At 50.0% G+C, this 21,840-nt stretch overlaps 1 long non-coding RNA gene across 2 annotated transcripts in view; it reads left to right on the top strand.

Moving 5' to 3' along the window:
- The window catches only part of LOC148754944 (uncharacterized), a 33,473-nt gene that overhangs the window by 4,574 nt on the left and 7,059 nt on the right, over positions 1-21,840 (top strand). For both annotated transcript variants that reach the window (XR_016019346.1, XR_016019345.1), the window contains exon 2: positions 1,430-1,764. This is a non-coding gene — a long non-coding RNA (uncharacterized LOC148754944). The remainder of the gene's footprint in view (positions 1-1,429; positions 1,765-21,840) is intronic.

Below are 21,840 nucleotides of genomic sequence, written 5' to 3'. Positions count from 1 at the left end.
CCTATTGGTTTTGGAAGGGTGATGGTAACATTCCCAAATATTGTAAAGTGCTTTAAAATATATAAAAGTGCTTCTCTTTTACTCCTATACCTGGTCTCAGTTACAGATGGCAAGGAGGCTGGTCATTTTAGAGACAAGGAGACCTGAGACCAGAGAGGGACAGAGACTGCCCAAGGTCACACAGCTAGTTGGCTCCCTGGATGAACCTGCCCTTCTGGTCCTGGAGATCATGTCCCCTGAGGCTGCAGAGCCGGGCAGAGCAGTGGTAACCATTCTGAAGGCCAGAGATAGCGTCTCCCCGGTGCCCAGCTCAGGACCTGGCACGCTGGGTATAAAGAGCATGCCTTCAAGTGCAGGGGTGGCCCAGGAAGAGTTTGCAGCCAGGAAGGCACAGTGTCTGTGTGGAGGCTTAAGGTCACAAGGTTGGGGTTAAGGAGGAAGCTGTATGGGGAGACCGTTGAGAGCCGTCTAGCAGTCGGGGGGACTTGGTAACAGGTTGGACACGGGGGCTGTGAGGCAGGAAAACTCGAGGCTCTGCGGCTCTGCGAGGACAGCTGAGAGGAGAGTGGAATCGTCTGCAGAGCGAGGGGCCCTGGAGGAGGAAGCTGTCTGGCTTGGGGCGCAGGAGGGCAGGATAATGAGGAATCTGGCTTTGGCCAAGGTACAACTGAGGCACCCAGCTGTCCAAGTGGGGACATCCAGTGTCCACTGAGGTTGCTGAGATTTAGGGGTGAGCGATGACTGGTGAATCCCCCTCCCTGAGCCCCGGCCTCCAGCTATGTTGGGACTTGGGGCCTGGTCCTTGGGGTCTCAGGAACACACAGACCTCATTTCCTTCCCAATAGCTTTCCAGGAAGGAAAACACCCAGGGGCTTGGTTGAACCTTGGAATTAATTTCACTTGCAGTGCGGCCCAGGTGTCTGATCATGTGGGACTTTCATAATAAGATTATTAATCACATGCTTACTTGAGAGGAGGGCGGCATGGCCCCAGGTTGGGGGTGATCTCTGAGGCCCACTGGCAGTTCCTACAGCCTGCCAGGCCTGGCGGTGCATTTTGGATCAAGTCCCTTAGTGTTCCTGGCTGCCTCAGTTTCTCCACCTGTCTTGGGAATCCAGACAATCGTGGCAACAGGGAAGATGGAGCAGTAGATGCAAATGACCCTGATCTCCCAGTGGCGACAGCCATGAAGTATTGACTGGTCCTCTCTCCAAGGCGCTTGGAGCAAGGGGATCTGCGAGCGTGTCCTACTTGGCATCTAACATATGGCAGGTTTTCCTCATTGCCTGTTGTCTCCTCACTAGGATGTAAGCCCCATGAGGGAGGGAGTTTGTGTCTTTGGTTCATCAGTGCCTAGAACGTGCCTGGTACATGACAGGCTCTGTGGGAGTTGAATGAACAAATGTCTTCTCATGTGTCTTAAACCCAGGCCGTGGACCTTCTGCTTCTTTCTGCGTCTAACGTGAGGGCCGTGAACAGCTACCGACCACCCACCGTCTCATAACAGAGCTGATCACCATACAGCCTTCAGGGCAGGATTCCTGTGGGGGTGAAATGGGACAATTCACGGAGGACCTTGGGCACAGCAAAGACTCAGTGGTGTCGACTAGGAGTGCTATTTTGGGGAGTTTACGCCCCACCCCGATTTTGCCGAGACTTCAGGATGACCACATTGTGACCGTGCCTCAGATCCCCTTCAGCAAGAGGAGGACGTGACGTGACCCCACTAGTCACCGGGAGGATCCCCATGGCCCCCGGAAGCCTGTGAGTAAATGCTTTGCGTTTCAGGAGAAGCAGTTTCCTTCTGGCATCTGGAGGGCAATGGTAAGACTGGTGCACATTGCAAGTGCTTTAAAATCCATCAAATGCTTCCTTTACATTCTCTTCCCTGGTCTCAGTTACGGAGGACAGGGTGGGGAGGACCATTTACCAACCCAAGTCCAGAGAAGGACCGTGACTGCCCGACGTCACGCCGCTAGTGGGTGGACCAGAAGCCATGTTTCTCCCCCACTTCCCCCGCCAAGTGGGGCAGCAGGAAAGAGAGGCCCAGGGGAGGGTTTGCCTGCCCCTTCAGCTGGCCCCCTGTCAGCAGGCCCCCCTGTTGGGGGTGGACATGTCCTGAAGCTTCGGAAGTGCCTGTGGTCCAGGTAAGAGAAGTAGAGGAGAGTGGAGTTGAGAAGTTAGTTCTAGGACGCAGCTGTCTCTCCAGGCAGAGACCTGGGGGCCATCTCAGCTTCCTCTCTTTCTTCTCCCCCCACATCCATGTTGGTCCGCATCTCTCTCTACCCCTGTGGCCACCATCTTGGTGACTCACCACCAGCTCCCTCCTGGAAGACTCAATACAGTGACCTGAGTGATTGTCTTAAAGGGACAACAGGGCATGTCGTGGCCATTTAAACCCCAGCAGCCTCTGAACCCCTCCTGCTTTCAGCCTGGCTCCCTGACTGGCACGGTCTGGCCTGGCCTCACTGCCTCTGACCCACACCCCTGATCGCTGCACCGCAGCCACACCAGCCTTTGACGGGCCCCTGCCTCAGGGCTACAAGCTGGTGGTTCCACTCCCGGATATGCTGTTCCATGTGCGCCACACACCTGACTCCTCAACCTTGAAGTCTCAGTATGAGTGTCACCTCCTCAGAGACTCCCTCCCCAAGCAAGGAACTTAAAAGAGGTCCCTCTTAATGCTGTTTTTCTCTGCGTTGACCCCGCAGTGTTGACAGCATCCTGACGCCCTTTCCTCCCTTCCTTGTCTTTCTTCTCTTATTCGGCGTCTGCCTCTCCTACTGAGAGAGACTTCCAAGCAGGCAGCGACCTGGAGAGTCTCGGTCATCCTGTGCGTCCGCCCCCTTGCACAGGCCAGGCCCTTAGCAGCTGCTTGATGTATATTTTTTGGATAAAGAAACACAATTGTCTGTGAAGTAGTGATGACATGTACTTCATGGGGTGGGTGTGAGCTTTCAGGGGCTGGTGCCCGAAAGCCCTAGGCACACGGCTTCTGGCACCGAATAGGGGCTTAAAGATGGTGGTTTGTAGCACCCTCCGCCCCCCGCCCCCACCCCGGACTGGGAGCTCCCGGATGCCGGACCCTGAGTCCCAAGTCTCCATCTCGCCTGGCACAGCTAGGCAGTCAATCTGTTAAAAGCTTGAATGAGAGTTTTACAAGACAGAGGAATAGGGTTAGTCATTGTCCTCAGCGATTGTTTTTGTTGCCTAGGAACCCCCACCCCCACTCTCAGAGGTGAGTGACTTTGTGGGTGAAAAACAAGGACTGAATGAAGGAGTGAATGACCCAGAAAGGAGAACAGCCTCGGCTGCAAGCAGATGGGGAGAGGGGTTTGGAGGGCGGTTGTCAGCTCTATAGGGCCTAGAGCTGGGGGAGGTGCTGGTTCCCTGATTGGGCAGAAATGAGATTCACAAAAATTTCCCTGGTGTCCGCAACTTACAAAGGGAGTTTAGCAAAAGGAATGTTAACTTCCACGTTTTGGCTCCAAAAGTCATTTGAAGGTGGGGGTAGACAGGACCTAATGACATAGGCTGTCTGGGAGCTCTGGGGGTCTGGGGGTGGCTACAGAAGAGTATGGGCCACCAGAGGTACCCAGATGGTCCCTCAGTCCCTGAGAGCCACCCAGGGCAGAGTCTTTGTGGGTGCTGGGGTCAGCACTATAGATCCTGAGCACCCAATACAGCACTCCTGCTGCCAATGTGGGTGCAGCTTTGCCGTCCTGTCCTGGACTATTCTGGGAGCACTTTTGGATGTCTACCTGGGCCCTCGCCTCCTTGTCCCAAGGTGACTTCTTGAACTTTCCAACTTCGCCGGTGGCTGGGAGAGGGGTGTAGCCCAGTAGGTAAGAGCAATGACCCAGGTTGAAATCCCGTCTCTATCTCTTATAAACTAAGGGACCTTAGGTGACTACCGAACTTCTCTGAGTCTCGCTTTTCTCTTCCATAAAATGGGGACAATAATGATCGTTCTTCCCTAATGTGGTGAGCATTTCATGAGGTAATATCCCTGGAATGCCTGGCGTGGGCCCCACTGGGGCCATTGGGTGCCTTCTGAGTTGATAAGGCTTCTGCTGTGGTGGAGGAAGCATTGGGGGGCTTCGTTTCTCAAGCTGGGTCCCACGTGGGGTACGGCATGCACAGGAACTCAGGAGCTCTGGGGCCACTGGGAGTCACCAGACAAAATCTAAACATTCAGAAAGGTTGTTTCTCCCCTGGGGATGCTGGAAGAGCCATCATAATGCCAGCAGCAGCAGTATAAATGACAGTAAGAGTAACAGTGACAATAATAAAGGCAATAATAACCAGAATTTATGGAGGACCAAGAATATGCTTTATGCCATGCTGAGCACCTTACAAGAATGATCACGTCATCCTTACAGTGGCCATAGATGGTGGATTTTGTCATTATCCCTATTTTACGGTCAAGAAAACTCACACTCAGGGAGCTGAAATGACTTGCCCAAGGTCACGCTGTTGGTACACAGTGTGCGAGAGGGGCAGGCTTGAACCCAGAAGTCTAGCTCCCAAGTCTGTGCTCTCGACATTCCCACTTGGCTGATTTCTTTTTGCCCATCTTCTCCCTCTTCCCTGTGCTGATATCCGCTGTGCTTCAATGGACACCATCAAGAAAGTGAAAGGCAACCCACAGAATGGGAGAAAAATTTTGTAAATCGTATATCTGATAAGAGATTTGTGTCCAGAATATATAGAGAACTCTTATAACTCAATGATAAAAGACAAATAATCCAACTGAAAAATCGGCAAAGCATTTGAAGAGACATCATTCTTCCAAAGAAGACATACAAGTTGCAACAAACACATGAAAAGATGCTCAACACCATTAGTCATTGGGAAATGCAAATCGAAACCGCAGTGAGATCTCACTTCACCCCCACTAAGATGACTAAAATAAAAAAGTTGGGCAATAACAAGTGTTGGTGAGGAGGTGGAGAAATTGGAGCCCTCATACACTGCTAGTGGGATTGTAAAATGGTGCAGTTACTTTGGAAAACAGTTTGGTGGTTCTTCAAAATGTTAAACATAGGAGGTTACATATGACCCAGCAATTCCTCTCCTAGCTATATACATCCAAGAGAATTGAAAACATGTATTCACACAAACATTTGTACATGAGTGTGCATAGCAGCATTATTCATAAGAGCCACAAAGTGGAAACTGTCCCCATGTCCATCAACTGATGAATGGATAAGCACGTGTACATTCGTACAATGGAATATGATTTCACAATCAAAAGGAGCAAAGGACTGATAGATGCTGTAACGTGGGCAAACCTTGAAAATATTATGCTAAGTGAGAGCAGCCAATTACAAAAAACCACATACTGTATGATTCCATTGATATGAAATGTCCAGAATAGACAAATCCGTAGAGGAAGAAAGTAGATTGGTGGTTGCCAGGAGTTGGGGGAGCGGTGGGGGGAAGAGTGGGGGTGACTGCTAATGGATACAGGGTTTATTTTGGGGGTGAGGAAAGTGTTCTTAAGTTGGATAGCGGTGATGGTTGTACAACTCTGTGAACATACTGAAGCCATTGAATTGCACACTTGAAAAGGAGGAATTTTATGGTATGTGAATTACATTTTAATGAAACAGTTGTTTAAAAAAGAAAGGGCTCGATTTCTATTATAGTTCACAGGAAATATAGGGATAGAGGGACCAGTTAAATGAAACCATGAGGAAGCGCACAGACAAATCCAGGATGTGGATATTCAACGAGACAACAGACTCAGTTTCTTTAGTAAGTCAACGGCATGAAAATAAAGTAATGGGACACAACATCAGAACGCCGTGTGTAGACCTTACATGGATCCGAATTCAAACGAATCACCAGGAAACGGCATTGATGAGACTATCAGGAAAACTAGATTCTATCCTGGACAGTTAGGTGATACCATGGGACGCCCGTTACTTTGGCTAGGTGTAATGAAGGTATTATAGTTATGTGAGAACGTGTCTGTATGTGTAGAGGGACGCTGAAGGGTGCTGCGAAATGAAATGACATGACAACAACAAAATAATTGAAAGGGATAGATAAAACAGGTATAGCAAAATCTCAGTGATTATTGATTTGAATGATGGGATATGGGAATTTATTATATTCTTTTGAGTATGTTTGAAAATATTCCTAATGAAAACCTTTTTAATGTTTAAAAAAAAAAAATCCTGCCTGTGTGGCCTCAAGCAAGCCATTTCTCTGAAGCTGGGTTTGCACATCTATAAAATGGGGGTGGTGTTTATGCCATTTTGCAGATGGGGAGACTGAGGCTCAGAGAGGTGGCATGAATGCCCAGGTCTTACGGCCAGTCATTATCAGAATCCCAACCTAGCTGGCCACAAACCCCGGCTCTCACCTCCTTGCTTCCCTGTGGTGGCTGTCCTCAGCAGTTGTCACCTCTGGAGTGTGTGTGTATATGTGTGTGTCACCTCGGGGTCTCTCTGAGGCCAGCCTGAGACCCGACCCAAGGTGGAGTCTGTTTTCTTTCTCGAATGGACACAGTAGACACTAGATGTCCTTTGAGTCAGCTGCAGCTCTCACATAGGCCCTCAGTCCACCCTGCCCTAGGTCACTTTCTGTCCCTGACTCCGGATGTCCCGGAGCCAGGCTCGGCGGGCCCAGGCAACTGGACAATGGGCCCTTTGGAGGCTGGGCCAGGGCCTGGGCCTTGGCTGGGGCTGTGGCTGAGGCCACCACAGAAGGCCACTTGTGGTCGGCCCGGCTGCAGCCAGAAATAGGTCTTGCTGGGCACCAGGCTCCTGAGGGCCCCGCCTTGGGTTCGGCCTGGGAATGTGGGTATTTGCAGAGCTGAGGGGAGGAGACCTTCGTCAGGAAAGCAGGTCTATTTTGGGGCCTTTGGGAGGCAGGGAAGAAAATCGACCCCGGCCCTTAGCTTCCATCTTCAGCCCATCCCTTTAGTGCAGATGTGGAAGACCAGGTCCCTGAGTCCCCTGGGTTCAAATGCTGGCTCTGCCCCAGATAGCTGTGTGCCCTGCATGCCCTGTGGTGGGTCATTTCCTTCTTCAAGCCTCGCTTTGCTCATCTGATGATGGGGACAGATGGTGATAAGTCATTCATGGGGTGTAAGGATTCAGGTGCTGTGTGCATGGCACCTGGAACAGTCTGTGCGCATAAAGCACCTAAAGTGTTTGCTCCCCTTCCTCCTCCACCCCTATTCCTGTGCGGAGTGTGTCAGGGGGTGTACCTGCCACTGGGGTCTCTCTTGGCCCCAGGGTGGGCTCTGCAGCACCTGGTTTGGGGCACACATTTACATCATCATTGGGGGAATCAGAGCACTGGAGACCTGGCAGAGGCTTGACACCCCCTGTGCTGGGCTCCCCTGCCTTGCCGGGCTCCCCAGGCTCCACTCGGGACTGTAGGCTTTCTCATCCTCCCATCAGGCACCGGGCCCTGCCAGAGTCATGCTCAGGGCTGGCAATGGGAAGGATCTCAGCCGTTGTCCCGCAGGACTTCCACATCTGCCTCTCTTGGCCCAAAGCGGGGTGATGGGGACCGCTGACTGAGGAGCTCTGTGAGTTTAGGCCCGTGGCTCATAGACAGACACAGACCCAGGTTCAAATCCAGAGTCATGTGGGCAGTAGGGGGCCCTTAGAGTGGAGAGATGGGAGTCGTGTGTATCTAGTTCTTCTGCAAGCTAGGAATCCGTTCTCCCCCCTCCCGTCCCCTGTATGTCCTTGAGGCTATTTTTATGCGTTGCTGGAAACTAGAATTACAGCCAGAGCCAAAGCACTGGGAGGTTTCCTGAGCACCCCGGGTCTTGCCCAGGGGAGCAGGGGTCATTCCCAGCAGGCTGGTGGAGACTGTCCAGAAGCGCCTCTGTGTGGGTGGAGGAGCCTGGCACTCTGGCCGCCGTGAGCCTGGAGCTCGTTGTGGCAGGTCCCTGGCTGGTTGGCTGTCACAAAGGTGAGGAGCAAGGACTTAGAGAGGCCGTGTGAGGGTCTAACTGCCCGGGGTGCTTGAGGCCCGCGTGAGCATCCAGAATGCTCGTGGAATTCAGTAATCCATCCACTCGCCACCGACCTCTTCACTCATCACATATTTAACTAGGATCTCCTAGGTGCTGGGGTCACCCCTAAAATACGGAGAGTCCTGCCTCCCAGGAGCTCACAGATCTCACCCTCCAGCTCAAACAGTCCCCTGCCTCCCTATTGCCCTCTGGAGATGGTGCAATGTTTATACTGTGACAGAGACAAGTCACAGAACTTTCTCCACCCACCTAAGCCTCCTAAAAGAGAATCTCTCTCTCACTCTATCTCTCTTTTTGTTTAGCAAGAGAAAATAACCAAATTTAATACATACATATGTATGGAAACCCCGCATACATGAGAGAGTCAGAGACCCCACATGCACGAGAGGTTCCCTAAGAGAATCTTCACTTTGCCTGCTCAGCTCTTCCTTCTGACCTCTGCAGGGAGCCCTGTCTTTCCCAGTCTCATTCCAGGGAGAGGCAGGGATGCAGAGCAGGGGGAAGCCCTTGCTGCGTCAGTTCCGGGCTGTTTTGTTGGGGGCTCTGCAAAGTGGGGAGAACAGAGAGGGAACAAAGAACTGGAAACCCTGAGGCTGTAAAATGAAGAACTGAATGAGCAGAGAAAGGGCAGGAAAGGCACATGTGAGGGGCTGCAAGTGAGGGGCTGCAAGTGAGGGGTTCTGAAGTAGACCTGATGAGGGAGCCCTGCAGGGAAATGTGATGGGATTGAGAGCCGTGGCTGAGGGTAGAAAATCGGACCCTCCTTAATATTCTTTGCAAGACAAAAAGATATTGGCAATCCCCATAAATAATTTGTGGTGGCTGTCCCAAGCTTCTTTTAATGAGAAGGGACAAGGCCACATGGGTCCTACGAGTCACTCCGGGTGCATCTATATGGCTTATAATGCCTTCTGTAATCTGTGTTCTGCCCGACTTTTTAGCTTTATTGCTTATCTCTTCACCTTTTTTCTTTCTCATCTACACCCCACTTCCAGCCTGATCTTGTTCCTTTCACCTCCCCCCGAGCCTTGCTGTGGCTTCTGCCAGAACCCACCTCTGCCCCCACTCCTCGGCTGTTTCCAAGTATTTGGTCTCTTAGGCCCTGAGTTCCCCTCCCTTAGTCGCCGGCTTGACATGCACAGATTATTTCCTACCTTGGAATAATTTCAGTGCAGTCTTAGAAAGAATATAAAATTAGTGCCCGATGAGTTTTACCAGTCTGTTCACACTTCACAAAACACAGACAAATAAGCAGAATGTCCAGGGAAATGACATTGCCTGGCTACTTTGTCTTTCGTATTCACAATAAACTACAAATTAATATTCATTGGGCACCTACTATGTCCCAGCTATTCCGTCGGGTGCTAGTGCTATAAGTGTATTTAATGGAGCTGAAGTCCACAACCCAAACCCTAACCCAGTACCACCCCTAAGCCCAACCCTAACCCCAATCCTGAACCCAACGCTAACCCTAATCTAACCTCAACCATATCCCAGCCCAAACCCAATACCAACTCTACCCCTAACCAAAACCCAACCCCAACTGAAAACTAAACATCTAACCCCAAACCCAACCTCAACCCCAAACCCAAACCAAACTCCAACCCCAACCCTAATTCTAACCTTTGTGTCAAAAATCTTTCAATAAGTGTGTGGTTCCTTTTCCGTCATAGTCAGTGGAGCACACTGAGTAATAATGAAACTCATCTGATTCTGGATAATCCAGTAGTTTCAGACTGGAAAAGATAGAAGGCAAGTGAAACTTGATTTCATATGAGCTGACTTGAGGAGATAACTTGGAAAAACAGGGGTGTGTTTTCATGTAAATTCCCACAAGCCTATTTTGTGGCCATTTTCTAAAATCAAGATCTTCTGTGTGACCCTGTCTGACTCAGCTGTTGGCCTCTGGGCCATGCAGACCCTCTCCTTCCGTGAATGCCCCAAGCCTCAAAGCATCCATATGCTGTTCCCTTTGCCTAGAATACCTTTCCTTCCCTCCTCACCTGGCTGACTCCTGCTCCATCCTCAGCTCCCTCTAAAATGTCACCTCCTCAGGGAGGCCTGCCCTGTATGCTCTCTCTCCCAGACTCATTTTTTGTTTTCTTCATGCTCATGGCTCATGCATTTTCCTTTCAGGGCATTCATGGATATTTGTGGTCACGTGTTTGTTTGCATGTTTATTTCCTGCATGTCTGTCTCCCCAGCCAGATGGTGACCTCTTTCAGGGCAGGGGCTGTGTTTTGTTCACTGCTGTAGCCCCAGTACCTAGCATAGCACCTGACACACAACAGACCCATAGAAAACTTGGTTGAGCGAACAAATGAATGAATGAATACATGCATTTTCCCCTTCTTCATGAAGCTGAAAGAAACATTCCAGCTAATGGAAGCTCCTGGCTAAGGGATGTTTGTCCCAGGCCCTGCACTGAGCCCTGGGGAAGCCAGGAGAGAGGAGCCAGGTCTCTCCCAGTGCAATTTGCCATCCGTTTTGCTTCCATTGACCTGTTCCAGGCTTACTTGGAAACAGAGGTTTTTTTGAGAATCCATTTCCTCATTTCAGATTCTCCACCACACTGAGTGGGAGGTCAGCAGGTACCGTCCTCAGTGTTTTACAAGACACTTTTGCCCACAGAGTGAAAACACTTGTGTGGGTCACCCGGCTGGGTGGTTTGGCAGCAGGACCAAAACCCTATTTCCTGGCCCCCAGCTCTTGGCACTGAGCCTTCCTTTCTTTCTGCTTCTGCTCCTGGAGGTGCTCAGCTCTGTGTCTGCCTCCAGCAACTCAGCAGCTGGGATGCGGCCATGTGGACCCTGGCAGAGGCCAGACCCATCTTCCCATTTTGTTGACAGGCATGTTAACCAGCCTTGGGCAAATGAGTCAGAGGTCTGCACCCTGGGAGCCCCCAGGTGAGAGGGTGGATTCTTCACACCCATATGGGGTCCTCCTTTCTGACTAAGGTCAGAAAAGGACCTTAGTTATAGGGTCACTGCTGTTTATTGAGCACCTACTGGGGCCAGGCTTGTGCGAATTGCTTACTTATTTATAATTCTCGCTGGAGCTTCACAATTACTCAATTTACCGGATGGAGAAACTGAGGCACAGAAAGGTTCAGTGACTTGTACCGCGCACACAGCTAAGTGTTTCTGGTAGGATCTGAACCCAGATCTGCTGGACTCTAGAATCTTAACCTTATACTTAAAGGCAAACAAAATCCCAGGAGTGCCAAGGAAATGCTGTCAAGATGTTATCAAAACTGCACGGTACAGATAAAAGCGAGAGCATCCTGGGCACTGAGGACTGCCCATGGTTGGCGGGTGTCCTCGGTTTTCTGAGACCAAGGCCCCGCCCAGCGCCCCGCCCGCCCCGCCCTCCTGCTTTAGCTTCCTTGGGCTCCGCCCCCGCGGGCTGTGCGGGCCTCCCATTGGCTGCTGTTTCCATGGTTACGCGGGGGCTGGCTCTGAGGCCTGCTTTCCAACACGTGTCCCCGGGAGCCGCCCGGAATTTGACAGGAGACCATGTGCGCGGCAGCGCGGGAGTCAGACAAAGGGCCGGGGGAGGTGGGGAACGAAGCCGGCGGGGAGGCCAGCGCAGCCCCGGCGGGGAAGAGCCCCGCGCCCCTCCTGCAAGCAGGAGACGCCCCCATCCCCACGCTAGCCTTTTGTATTTTGAAAGAAACAACAAAACAGAATTGCTGGGGAAAGTGAGGTGGGAGAGGTTTCCAGCCAGTCCCACCTGCTTTCTCTTTTCCAGGAAAACCCGAGTATGCGGGCATCTTTTCCCACCTGAGAGCCCACAGTGTCCTTCTGTATTCCCTGGGCTTGTAACCCCACCTTGACTTGGGTCCTCCAGGTTTAAATTCTCTTTCTCTGGCTTGTTCAGGGAGCAAAAGCTTATCAAGTGTGGTTGTTTTGATGCTTGAAAAATGGGACCGAAGGAATTGTGGGGGATCTCGTCATCCATCCCTCCTACAACAGCTACCACACCCCCAAATGTGGTGATGGAAAAGCCATCTCCCCCTTCACTGGGAACCCTGGGCTCTGTACCTAGTGAGGGCCTGGGCTGGGCTGCTCAGGTCAGGTCAGTAGAGACTTCGCCTGTCCCACGTGTTTGTCGTCCTGTGGCCTCTCATGGTTGGCATCCCCAAGCCAGATGCCCTAATGCCCCTTTCCCTCAGCCCCATTTCCACCACCAGTTGTATCAGTTTCCTGTTACTGTTACAACAACTCACCACAAACTCAGTGGCTTAAAACAACGAAAATGTACAATCCTAGAGGTCAGAAGTTTGACACAGGTCTCACTGGGCTAAATTCAAGGCCCAGGGAGCCTTGCATTCCTTCTGGAGGCCCTGGGGGAGATTCATTTCCTTGCCTTTCCCAGGTGTAGAGGCTGCACACATCCCTTGGCAGGTGACCCCCTTTCATCTTTAAAGCCAGGAGTGGCCAGATGAGTTTTTCCTCATAGTGACGTTGTCTCTTCTTCCGTCTTCTACATTTAAGAACCCTTATGATTGTGTTGGCCCACCCAGGTGAGCCAGAATAAGCTCCCGGCTCAGAGTCAGCTGATGAGCTACCTTTCGTCTGCAACCTAATTCTCTCCTGCCGTGTGACATAGTGTTCACATGTTTGGGGGTTAGGACGGGGGCATCTTTGGAGACGCTATTCTGCCGACTGCAGCAGCCCTGACAGTTTCCCCTCCGAAATCTCTCTGCAGTCCACCTCCCCTCTCCTCCCTTTCTGACTGCCCACCTCTCTGCCAAGGTGCCCACAGTAGCCACCAGTCCATCGTCCTCATCTTTCTGACCCAGCTCTGTCCACAGCCCTCAGGGTGAGTGCTCCAAAACATACATGCTGCCATTTCCATGGTCCTTGTCACCTGCAGGGAAGAGTATTTGGGCACACAGGCCCTTGACCTGCCCCCGCTTCTCCAGACCCATCCTCTCCATCTCTCCGCCTCACACCCTCTGTCCCAGGAATAGCAAATCACTGCTGGTCCTCTTTATTCCCCAGGGCATTTGACACCTCCTGGCCTTTGCCCGTGTGGTACCAGCTCTTGGACTGTCCTGCCCACTTTTATTTTTTGCCCGTAGGAAGACTTCTCTGACCCCTAGGTCAAGTTGAGGGCACCCTTGTGGTCCTTCCCAGAACCTAAATGTGCTCATCACTGCCCACCTTGGTTCAAAGACATCCCAACTCACGTCTTCCTCCTCGTGTGTCCAAGAACCCGGTGGGTGAGTCCTGCGTCCTGCTCGCCTCTTTGGCCACACGGCCCAGCGTGGGCTCGCTCGGTGGCTTGGTCTGGGATTGGCAAGGCGACCCGCTGGGCTATTCTGGGAAGCAAAGGGTAAAGTTGGATGGCAAAGCCTTTTCCCTCACCGTGCATGAGGACCTTTGCTCCGCTTCTGGCTGCTGAGGTGGAATAATAATATAGCAACAACAGTGGCGTCCAGGCCAGGCATCTGCTAAGTGCTTTACATGTGTGTTATCACCGGATTCTCACAACAGCCTTAGGAGACACCAACTATTTTCTGCACCCCCATTTTATAGATGAGAACCCTGAAGCTTTTGAAGTTACCATGAGTGAACTTTTGATGAGACCCCGAGAAAGCAAGGTGTCTTGGTGGTTCTGGCCCCCATTTGGAGAGGTGGTGGGATCTGTTGGGAGGGGTGACAGTCGTTGGTTTGATGGAGAGGCGGCCCGGCTTCTGGCAGGAGGCTGTGACTGGCCATGCCTTGGGTGGGGTTGGCCTGGCCCCTTAGCGACTTCCTGGAAGAACTTCCCTGTAGCCTCTACTTCCCTCTTATTTCCTGTTTCCTTTTCCTCATTATTCTGCCAGCTATTGTCACCTTCTCTCCTCCCCACTTGTCCAACCAGGATGTTGTAGGTAGGAGGTTCATTTTCAAAAATAAAGGAAAGGGAGTGGCGAGGTCGTGTTCAATGGGCACAGTTTCAGTTGGGGAAGAAGACTCGGGCAGAAGGGGTAGATGAGAAAGAAGTAGGTTTGGGATCTGTTTTGAAAGTGGAGCTGCCAGCATTGGCTGATGCTGTGGAAGGGGGTTTTTGAGAAAAGACAGAGTCAAGGATGACTACAGTTTTGGGCCCCAGCCACATGCTGGATGAAGAGCCATGAACTGAGATGAAAAAGCAAGTTTTGGGGGCGAAGAACAGAAGTTCTATTTTAGGCATGTTACATTGGAGATGCCAAGTAGACAATCGGGTAACCACTGGCAAGAAGAGCCCAGGCTCAGTGGGGAGGGCTGGATGGAGAGGTGAATGTGGGGCCCCTGGTTACAGAGGGGTACTGACAGCCATCAGACTGGAGGACACCACCTAGGAAGTGAGAGAGAAGGGGCCTGATGGATTTCCTCGGGCTGCAGTAACAAAGTACCATGGTCCCCCCTTCTTTGTGGTTTCAGCTTCCACAGTTTCAGAGGTCAATTTCAGTCTGAAAACATTAAATAGAGAATTCCAGAAATAAACAATTCATAAGTTTTACATTTTGAGCCATTCTGAGTAGTGTGATGAAATCTCGCGCCATCCTGCTCCTTCCCGCCTGGGACACGTATCATCCCCTTGTCCAGCGTGTCCACACTTACACGCTCCCGCCCGTTAGTCACTTAGGAGCTGTCTCGGTTATCGGATCCACTGTCCACCATATCGCAGTGCTTGTGTTCCAGTCGCCTTCACTTTAGTTAGTAATGACCCCAAAGTACAAGAGCAGTGATGCTGGCAGATCAGATATGCCCAAGAGAAGCTGGAAAGTGCTTCCTTTAAGTGGAAAGATATGTATAGGAAAAAAATATATACTATATAGGGTTCAGTGCTATCCATGGTTTCTGGCATCCACTGGGAGTCTTGGGACATATCCCCTGGAGATAATGGATAAGGGGGGACGACTGTCTGTCACAGAGTTGTAGGGAGAATTAAGTGAGAACAGGTGTGAAACATCATTCACATGGTGTCTGGCATGAAGCGTGCAGCAAAGGGCACCCACGCGACCTTTCCTGGTGCAGTCACTCTCCCCTCTCCTCGCTTACCATTCTGTCCTTTCTCCTGGATCCCTAGACTGTCAACACTATCTCCTGACTCTCTCCCCTGATGGCCCTGCTTTCTATTTCAGAGGGACATAAATAAGCAGAATATCCAGGGACTGCCACCACTCCCCTCTGGCACCTGGCCCACTCCCTCTGCCCCCTCCTGCTTCAGAGATGCCCAACCTTGCCTTGGGCACCAGATTCCATCTCCTGTCCTTCAGGACAAGCCCCTGCTGCCTCCCTGTCTGTCCCCTCCCTGCTGGATAATTCTCATTTGAATACACACGTGCCATAACTGTGTCCGTCTTTACAAAACCTCTGACTGCACATCTCTCTCTGCTATCACCCTATTTCTCTTTTATGACAAAATGTATCAAAGAGTTATCTGCCTGCTCTTCCTGCTTCTTCTCATCCAAGTCTCCTAGAACCTACTCCAATCAGGCTTCTTTCCTCCTGTTCCACTGGCATTGCTGCTGTTGAGGTCACCGGTGACCCCCTCCCCATTGCTAACCCGATGGTTGTCTCCATCCTCCTCTTGCTTAACCCTCAGCAGCCCAGGCACCAACCCTCACTCCTTCCTTGATACCCAGGGCACATTCCCCTATTTCCCTCCCATCTGTCTGTCACTCTTCAAGCTTTGCTGGTTCCTCCTCAGGTCTATGCCTCTTAACATTGGAATGACAAAAACTCAGTCCTCTGGCCCCGAGAATGGGTTGAATTGTGTCCCCCTAAAAAGATACACGTATGTTGATGAATATTATTCAGGCTTAAAAAGGAAGGAAATTCTGACACCTGCTACAACATGGATGAACCTTGAGGACATTATGCTGAGTGAAATAAACCAGTCACAGAGGGCAAATACCGTATGATTCTGCTTATTTGAGGAACGTAGAGTTGTCAAATTCACAGAAACAGAAAGTAGAATGGTGGGGGCCAGGGGCTGGGAGGAGGGGTCAATGGGAGTTAGTGTTTAACTTGCATAGAGTTTCAGTTTTGCAAAATCAAAACATTATGTGGATGGACGGTGGTGATGCAACAGTGTGACTGTACTTAAGGCCACAGAACTGAACACTTCAAAATGATTAGGATGGTAAATTTTGTCTTGTATATTTTTCCACAATATAAAACAAAGATAACATAAAATTTTTTTTTTTGGATGTGTTTTTGTTTACTCTGAGTGGTATGAAGGATAAATAAAGATGGTAATTTGGGCATTCAGTATTTTTTTGAGGTATAATTGACATACAACATTACATTAGTTTCAGGTACAACATAATGATTGAACATTTGTATACATCATGAAATGCTCACCACAATAAGTCTAGTTAACATCTGTTACCATACGTATTTACGGAATTTTGTTTTCTTGTGATAAGAACTGTTAAGATCTACTCTCTCGGCAACTTTCAAATATACAATACAGTATCGTTAACTATGGTCACTACATTTTTTTAATAAATAAAATTTTAAAGATATGTTGAAGTCCTAACCCCCATGCCTTCGGATGGGACCTCATTTGGAAGTGGGTGATTGCAGATGTGATTAGTTAAGTTGAGGCCACACATGAGTGGGGTGGCCCTTTATCCAATATGTCTGGTGTCCTTATAAGAAGAGGACATAGACACACAGGGAGAAGGCTAAGTGACAACGGAGGGATGGGGCTGTAAGTCCAGGATTGCCAGCCACCACCAGAAGCTGGGAAGAGGCAAGGAAGGATTCTGTCAGAGACTCAGGAAGCGTGGGTCCGCTCACTGACACCTTGACTTCAGACTTCTAGTCTGCTGCACTATGAGAGAATACATTTCTATTGTTTTAAGCCACAGGCTTTGTGGTACAGTATATATATTTTTTTCCACTGACAGATGTGGAGACTTTTAGGCTTTCGAAAGTGATGTAACTTTCCTTGGATCAGATAACCTGTGAGTCTAACTCGAAAGTCTGATGACTACACAATCCTGTCCACATCCTAAAAGAAGCCTGGACACTATTTTGTCAATTATTAAATTACATTTTCTTCCCTCTCTGCAAAAGTCGTAAATGTTTATTTCAGGGAATTTGAAAATTCAAAGAAATATAAATATGAAAAAAAATTAAATACCCATAATTTCACCACCCAGAAATAATTACTGTTAAAATGTGGTGATTTCTTTGCAGTATTTTTTTCTATGCATATAAACTGTGGCAGATATATGTTCAGCAAATCCTGTTTTCCCTTCTCTTCCTGGCACACAGCTAGACTGCATTTCCCAGCATCCCCAAAGGGTAAGGTGGCATGTGATTGGTGTGGAATGTGGAAGGAAGTGATGTCACCCACTTCTGGGCCTGGCCCATAAAATCTTCTGCTCTTCCATGCACTCACTCTTTTCTTGCTGCTCATGGGATGGAAGGAACTCAGTGAAGAACTCCAAGATCACAGGAAGCAGCCGGGTCACTAGTATGAAGGGCCTGGGTTCCTGAATGACCCAGTGGAGTAGAAACCCCACCTTCCCCTGATAGTTCCAAGAGAATGAAATAACCCTTTGTAGTGTTAAGTCATTGAAGTCTGGGAATTGTTTGTTAAAGCAGTTAGCCTGATACAGTAACATCACATAAATATTTCAATCACACTGTAGATACAATGTTTTAGGCTGATTTATTATTATTATTATTACTACTTAGCATTTATCATAACCTTTGCCCCATATTATTAAACAATCTTTGACAGCATGATTTTAATAGTAATTCATTATAATTATTTATTTACCCAATCTCATATGGTTGGGTATTTAGGTTACTTCCAACGTTTCTCTTTTATGTCATGCTCTGGTGAACATCCTCATGATAAATCAGGTCACCCCATCTGGAGATGCACCAGTTCACCCCACCTCGGTTTACTGCCTCTGAGCCTCTCCTCTATCGGTGTTTAAAGAGGTGCCCCAATTCCATGGAGACTCTTTGTAAAAACAAGTGTAGTGGGGTGAATGTACATTCTCGGACGAAGGTGTGCAAAACACATTGATTTTTCTATGAGCAATCTTATTTTCCCCTTGCACCCCCCTTTCCGCTGATGTCTTGGTGGTGGGGGCGGTGGGGGGGACAAAACTGAACGTCAGTCTCTCCCATTGTAAAACAGTCCTTTTCAGGCAAATAGCTGATCAATTCCAAGCCCTCCCTCCTTGTAAGGGTGGTTCCTTGGTACTCAGACTGTCTCCCTTCCGTTTCCTTTCACAGGTGGTGTCGGACTGTGTAGAGAAGCTCACATGGCTTAAAGGGATTGGGGAGGGCACGTCTCATCCTACTTGTTGTCGTTGGACCTGCTCGGGTGCGGCTAGTTTGGTCTGCACTGGTCTGAGGGCATCATGCTGGCATTCACCGGGGACCCAGTTCTGCCCAAACTTCTCATCTCACAGCCAAGCCGCTCCTTATCTGTATTAGTCTCCTGTGGCTGCTGTAACACAGTGCCCAAACTGGGTGGCTTAAAACAACAGTCCTAGAGTGTAGGAATCTGAAGTCAAGGTGTCACCAGTGCCACACTTCCTCCGAAGTCTCTAGGGGAGGATCCTTCCTCGCCTGTCCCAGCTCCGGGTGGCCCCAGGCTTGTTGCTTCAGCACTCAGATCTCTGCCTGCACCTCACTTAGCCTTCTCCTCTTCTTAGAAGGACACCAGGAGTATCATTAAGATCCACTCTGATGGCCTCATCTTAACTTGATTACATGTACAAATACCCTGTTTCCATATAAGGTCGTATTCACAGGTACTGGGACTGAGGACTTCACCTTATCTTTTGGGGGATACAATTCAACCCATTACGCTGTCCCTGGATCCTCTCAGCTCCTGGGCTTGCTCGGCTCAGCCGCAGTGAGGGTCTCTGTGGGACTGTCCTCAGTCCTACCTGCCTGGGGACCCTCAGCCATTTCTACTCTGCTGTAGCCTTGCCATGTGGGGTGCAGTGTCAGCCCCAATGTGGACACATCCTGGGGGGCACAGGCACCAGCTTGACTGTCCTCACATCCCCTAAGTCTATCGGAATCTCTCTACTGCCCCAGGACCCTCAAGGGTGACCTCCCGCCTCCCTCCCCTCTGTCCTGCCCTCCCTCCCTCGCCTCTCTTTCATTCCTTATTACTGTCTAAGGAACTCTCCTTATGTTGGAACTTCCTTCTTCCCTACTCTGTGGTACAGATTTTATCCACTGGCCCTTCATGGGGCAAGAGCCTCCTGGTTTACGTTTCATGGTGGTGGCTAGAGAGAGAGAGGAAAAAAAAAAACAGAATTAGCAAAAGGGAAGACATAGCATGAAAGTTTCAATGATTCTACGCCTGTTAAAATATTTTTGACATTAAGCCCTATTTGCCTCGACCTTTGAAAATCTCAACAGATAAAAACTCTGCTCACCCTTTATCTGCCAGCCGTCTCTTCCTTCAGTGAACCCAGGTCCTACTTCCCTGTCCATTCCCCCAGTGCCTCCTGGCCCTTGCTTTTCTTCTGGGACACTTTCCTTCTACCACCTTGCTGGAGCAATCCTACTCATTCTTTGGGTGTCAACTTGGACTGCCCTTCCTCAGGGAAGCTGTCCCTGATGCGTCAGACACGTAACACCCCTCCCCCCCCCCACACACACACACGGCTGCCTTTACCCATTGCACTTGTGACTGTGTTTTATGTCTGCGACCCTCAGGGGGCTACAGCTCCACGAGGACAAGAGCCACATGTGTTTTGTTCCTCTCAGTATCCACTCACCAAATGCTGGGTGAAGGGAAGAAAGCCAGTGGAAGTGACATGGCACCATTTTGAATTAGGTGGAACCATATGAACTTGCAGTCAAGTTTGGCCATGTTGACCTACAAAAAATGTAATTGCTTAGGATTGAAGCCTTCCCCAAGCTCTCCTTGTTTGTAGACCCCAATCGTTTGGAAATGATTAGCTCGTCTGCTGGGGAGGGGAGGCTGTGGATGTAATTGCCTGGGGCTCCCCTCTCCTTCATCGCATGGGCAATCATCCCTCCTAGGCCCAGCAGATTCTGTATCGGGCAAGTCTTCATGTGTGCGCCAAAATAGTTCACATGGTTTAGCCAGTTTCTCCAATTTCCAATTGTTCTCCAATTTCTCCACTTCCTGGTGAGTTACCTTCTTGCATCGTGTCTTGGAGCAGCTTGGAGGGGACCACTCTTGGAGCTGGTGTAGCGTAGCTGTCAAGAGCAATGAATTTGGTATCAAACAGCCCCTAGTGTGGGCCCTGGTACACAGTAGGTGCTCAGTAAATGCTTGTGGGATTCTGGGAAACAGATTGGAATTTGAATCCTGGCTCTGCTATGTATTGGCTTTGAGACCCTGGGCAAGTTACTTATGCTCTCTGAGCCTCAGTCTCCTCATCTATAAACTGGGGCAGCCAGGTACCCACACCTGACCAGGTAAGCTGAGATAATGGCGGCAAAGGGCTTGCTTGGCCTGGGGCTGGGCTCCTGTGAGGCTTCATTGCAGTTAGAGCTGGTCGTGGTAGGAGTCTCTCAGCAGTGCCTTCTCTTCTCCTCCAGACGGTTCTAAGCATCTCTCATCTGGCTTCCCACCCCTTTCTCTTCCTCTCCAGCCACCCTCTACCCTTCACCCAAGGATTAATCCGTGCTCTTGTCTGTGGTCCTATCCCTTTCTGCTCAGAGCTCAGCAGGAGCTCCTTATTCCCTCTTGAGGGACATCGAGGCTCCTCCCAGGGCATCCAAGGGTCTCCAGCCACATTTCCAGCCTTATCTCTGACGACACTCCTGCACCTCAGCCAGACTTGTCACTTGCTGTTTGGGCCCCCAACCCCGCCCAGTTTGCAGGTTCTTTGCTGCCTTCCCCCTGGGATGCCCTTGGTTCACCAACTGAAACAATGACTGCCAATGAACTACTATCAAACAAACAAGGAACAACAAGTATTGGCGAGGTTGTAGAGAAATTGGAACCCTTGTGTACTGCTGGTAGGAATGGAAAATGGTGCAGCTGGTGTGGAAAACAGTTCCTCAGAAAGCTAAACATAGAATTACCGTGTGATCCAGCAATTCCACTTCTGGGTATGTACCCAAAAGAATTGAAAGCAGGGTCTTGAGATATTTGTGCTCTCGGTGGTCATGCAAATACTGTATGAGTCCACTTATATGAAGTACCTAGAATAGGCAAATTCAGAGAGTTAGAAAGTAGAACAGCAGTTGCCGGGGGCTGGGGGAGGGGGGAGAACGGGAAGTTGCTGTTTAATGAGGACAGAGATTCAGTTGGGGAAGATGAAAGAGTTCTGAGATGGATGGTGGTGATGATTACACAATAATGTGAATGTACTTAACACTGGTGAACTGTACACTTAAAAATGGTTAAGATGGTAAATTTTGTGTTATGTGTGTTTTACAATTAAAAAAAAAAAAAAAGCAAAGACCTTTGAAGATTGCCTTTGCCAGAAGCCACCATCAAGGGATGTCCTTGGTTAATGGGTCAGAGACTGGTCTGCCTGGAGGCCTCAGGCAGGGTCCTTCCTGCCACTGGAGCTAGGCCACAGGAACTTTCCCAACCCTCCCCACCCCCGACGCCACCCCCTAACTCCCCCCCAACAGAATAGGCAGAAACCCCCGTAATGAGCAGGGCTGCTCCGGCCTGTCTCTGTCCTCGTCCTCCCCTCACCTGCCTTCACCTCTCAGTTTCCTGACATCGTCTCCTCCAAAGACATTTCAGCTCCTACCTCGCTGCCACTTCCATGGCCACACCTGCATCTTGGCTTTGCCAGTAACACCCTCCCCATCCGTAACCCTCATCTCTAGCCTCCCCTTCTTGGACTCCTGTATTTCCTGCCTCCTGTCTTT

Source organism: Rhinolophus sinicus, chromosome 16, assembly GCF_057876585.1.
Source record: "Rhinolophus sinicus isolate RSI-liver-muscle chromosome 16, RSI-T2T, whole genome shotgun sequence".
Taxonomy (NCBI): domain Eukaryota; kingdom Metazoa; phylum Chordata; class Mammalia; order Chiroptera; family Rhinolophidae; genus Rhinolophus; species Rhinolophus sinicus.
The sequence above is the reverse complement of the archived record's forward strand: the minus strand, read 5'-3'. Positions and strand labels throughout refer to the sequence as shown.